The 4,013-nt window shown below is 46.3% G+C and overlaps 1 non-coding gene across 1 annotated transcript; it reads left to right on the top strand.

Moving 5' to 3' along the window:
* The first annotated feature begins 477 nt into the window (after window positions 1–477).
* On the top strand, window positions 478–585 carry LOC115941614 (U6 spliceosomal RNA). Its single transcript, XR_004076355.2, has one exon. It is a non-coding gene; the product is annotated as a U6 spliceosomal RNA (small nuclear RNA).
* The last annotated feature ends 3,428 nt before the right edge of the window (window positions 586–4,013 follow it).

Here is a 4,013-nt window from a genome sequence, read left to right on the forward strand (position 1 = left end):
GCACGTTCTGCATGGAGCACTGGGTGTTATGCACAAACAATGAATCATGGAACACTACATCTAAAACTAATGATGTAATGTAGGGGATTAACATAAGAATAAAAAAAAAAACAACTCCACGCTCTTCCACTCCATCTGTCTCCCTTTCAGAGGAGGAAGACAAGACAGTCTCAGATGCAGACCTGAATCCCTGGATACACCTGCTTGCCATCCGTGGGCTCCAAAGCCAAAGATTGGCCTGGCCTTATTTTTTTCCCCCTAAGAAATAAACACCAAATTTCTTGTTAGAGTGCAAACATTCGGGGAAGCTTCTGGTAACTCAAGCACGTACTGGTTCAAGGAACGCGCGGCCACTGTAAGGTTAGGAGTTCGGCATCTGTGTCTGAACGTGCTTCTGAAACATGTTATTTCTAACACGAGGGCAGTACTGGTCTCTATTTCATAAGAAACCGTGAAAGTGAGTTAACAATTCAACATGTGCTCGCTTGGGCAGCACATACACTAAAAATCTGAACCATACAGAGGAGTTTAGCAAGGCCCCTGCGCTAGGAAGACAGGCCAATTTGTGAAGCGTTCCATACAGAAAAATAAATAACAATAAAAATAAATAATTCAACACGTTACCCATTCCTATTACAATATTTGTTTTTCTTTCCCAAATCACTATGCTTTCTAAATTGGATCAATCACAGAGGTAGCTGAGAACTTGGGGAGTGCCGTGACTGGAATGGATTTTGGCCTTAGCCGGGCTAGAAACAGCTCCAGGGCGGCGCGGCGTCGGGCACTTAACGATGGGTCTGCGTTCGGGAAACCCGGCGGGCGCGGCCCTAGCGCTCCCTGCCCCCACGCCCAGCCGGCGAGCGCTGGCGCGGCTCCAAGGGCTCCAAAGGCTCCAAAGGCTCCAAAGGCTCCAAAGGCTCCAAAGGCTCGGCGGGCATTCTGCGGCCTTTCCTTCACATGTTAATGAAAGCTCGCAAACGGAGGACAGCAGGATCGAGCTGGTTTCTGCCGCCTGCCCGGCCCGGCGGGGAATCCTTGCCCCACGCTCCCGCCCGGGATTTCCCGCCTCCCCGTTTCCAGAACCCTTCTCTCTGGGCCTGCCTGTCCCCCGGTGATCTTTCGCATCAAATCCAAACGCCCCAAGTCCCTTGCTCTCCTTGCCAACCTCTCACGGGCCTTTGTCGTTCTCTACCATTTCACCGGGGATTCCCAGCAAGCGACAGCTTCCTACCATCCCCCACCAAGAACAAAGCACCTTTGAGGAGGGCCCGGTGGCGAAGCCACCCGCCTAGTCCTTTGAACACAGCGTTCCTGGAGGGTAGCTAGTATTGTCCCCATTTTGTAGATGAGGAACAGAGACGCAGGGTGAAAAAGTGACGGAGCCAAGATTTAACCCAGGCCTGTTGGACCCCCTGGCCAAGACCATTCCTCCTTACTACATATCTCTTTAAATAAAGACAGGAGGCGGGGCGCCTGGGTGGCTCAGTCATTAGGCGTCTGCCTTTGCCTCTGGTCATGATCCCAGGGTCCTGGGGTCGAGCCCCGCAATCGGTCTCCCTGCTCAGTGGGAGGCCTGCGTCTCCCTCTCCCACTCCCCCTGCTTGTGTTCCTGCTCTTGCTCTCTCTGTCAGGTAAATAAAATCTTTAAAAAACAAACAAACAAATAAAATCTTAAAAAAAAAATAAAGACAGGAGGCATTTCTTTTTTGTTTTAGATTTTAAAGTCATCGCTACACCCAACATGGGGCTCAAACTTACAACCCCAAGATCAAGAATCGCCTCCAGCCAGGCGCCCCTAAAGGCAGGAGACATTTCTGATAGAAGTAGTGATCGCGCAGATGAGTCTGGGTGAGAACAGGGTCCATAGAGGTCCCTACAGACACAGTTACTTGAGAGAGACCTCAAATCTGGTCCTGTTTGAGGGCCACCACTTCTCTCCCCAGTCCCCTCCCTCCCAAGACCTTGGTGGTCTTGGTCCCTGACACTAAGGATAAGTAGCTTTCAGGGCCCAGGGGTGAGAGCGAACGTGGTCCTCCACTCCTCTGACGTGCCTGACTGCTTTTCAAGCGTCTTTGTTTTGTGCCCGCAAAGTTAGTTCCTGAAGCTGTGAGATCCTGGGTGGTTAGGAAGTGTCTCAGAGCACTCTCCCTCTCACCCAGAGGAGTTGAGCAGATCTCCAGGACGTTGGTCTAATCCTGCCGGGCTGCAGAGAGAAGACTTGTAGTTGACTAGGGATTATGGGATCATTTGTCTAAAAACAATATGATCAGCTATAATATTCACTGTGGTCAGTGACAGCAGGAGTTACATATACATAGTGTTTTCATGGTTTCCAAAGGACTCTTAAACGCACATTTTCTTCTTTCCTTGTCACTGGTCAACCTATGGGATGCACAGCGTGAAGTGTTCCTGTCACCATTTCACATAACAGAAACCCGAGACCAAGGTCTCACTGTTGGCTGACTGTCCGGTAGCTGATCAGTACTATGGACTACGAAGCAGGTACCCTACTCCAGCAATATGGCTACCATCCTAAAGCAACTCTGCTGAGAAAGATCTCCATAGTACTTGTGCAGATATTTATTGATTGCGTGCTTAGATTACGCTTTAGAATTCATAACTCCCCATCTCTTAGGTTCTTTTCACCTCCATAAAAAATCTTTTTCCCTACTCTGCCACTTGAGTATGTAGATATTAATGGTAGGGCACAATGATCAAATTAGTAAAGATTTTTAAAAGCTGTAATCCCCCGGGGCCCCTGGCTGGCTCAGTCCCTAGAGCATGTGACTCTTGATCTCGAGGTCATAAGTTTGAGCCCCACGTTGGGTGGAGAGTTTACTTAAAAAAAAAACAAACGGTAACACCTAATGCTGGTGAAGATTTGAGGAGATGGACAACTCATACACTGTTGATGGGACTATAAATTACTGCTTTGTTTCTAAAGGGCAATTTGATAATAATCATTAAAAGCTTCTAAAATAAACAATTTTTGATGTGTCATATCCACCCATCTCTAAAAACATTTTTTCCTGAAGAAATAGTCTGAGACTACAGAAAGAGATGCATTTATTAAGATATGTTTATCTCTGTGTTATCTTAAACACAGCAAACATCTGAAATAATCTGGCTATTCAGCAGATCAAATATATTAAGATCTACAAGAAGATGACATTCTGCAATAATTTTAAATGGTGCTATGGAAGAATATTTAACAATCTGGGGAAATGTTCACTCTTGTTGAGTGAGGAAAACTAAAAAAACAGTTAATATAATCTCAATCTAATTTTTAAAAAGATAGGTTGAAGTAGAAAGCTATCTGTTAAGAGTAGTTATCTCTGGGAGCACCTGGGTGGCTCAGTCAGTTGAGCGTCTGCTTTTGGCTCTAGTCATGATCCCAGGGTCCTGGAATCGAGCCCCACATCGGGCTCCCTACTCAGCAGGGAGCCTGCTTCTCCCTCTCCCTCTGTCTACCACTCTGCCTACTTGCGCTCTCTCTGTCAAATAAATAAATAAAATCTTAAAAAAAAAAAGTAGGTATCTATGAACCCATCCCCTCCCTTATTTTTGTATTTTCCACTCTTTTTTCAATAAACTTTTTTTTAAGATTTTATTTGAGATAGAGCGAGAAAGAGAGAGAGAGAGCACAAGTGGGGGTGGGGAGGAGCAGAAGGAGAGGGAGAAGCGGACCCTCTGCTGAGCAGAGAGCCTGAGTCAGGGCTCAATCCCAGTACCCTGGGATCATAACCTCAGCCAAAGACAGACACTTAATCTACCGATGCACCCAGGCGTCCCTTCAATAAACTTAATAAGCATGTGTTGCATTTGTGATCAGAAAAGAGAAACCTTTCTCTCTTAGATGAGACTGTAAGAATGAACCGCTCTGGAACCACCACAAGGGGTGGATGGAGCTTGCAATCAAAGCTGGAAGCAGAGAAGGAAGAACTAGTCTCTGAGCAACTAAATTGGAAAATAATTATATTCTGGGATTGAAAGGTTGTTTTTTTTTTTTTTTT

This window comes from Leptonychotes weddellii, chromosome 7, assembly GCF_054177405.1.
Source record: "Leptonychotes weddellii isolate Sample4059 chromosome 7, ASM5417740v2, whole genome shotgun sequence".
NCBI classification, from domain to species: domain Eukaryota; kingdom Metazoa; phylum Chordata; class Mammalia; order Carnivora; family Phocidae; genus Leptonychotes; species Leptonychotes weddellii.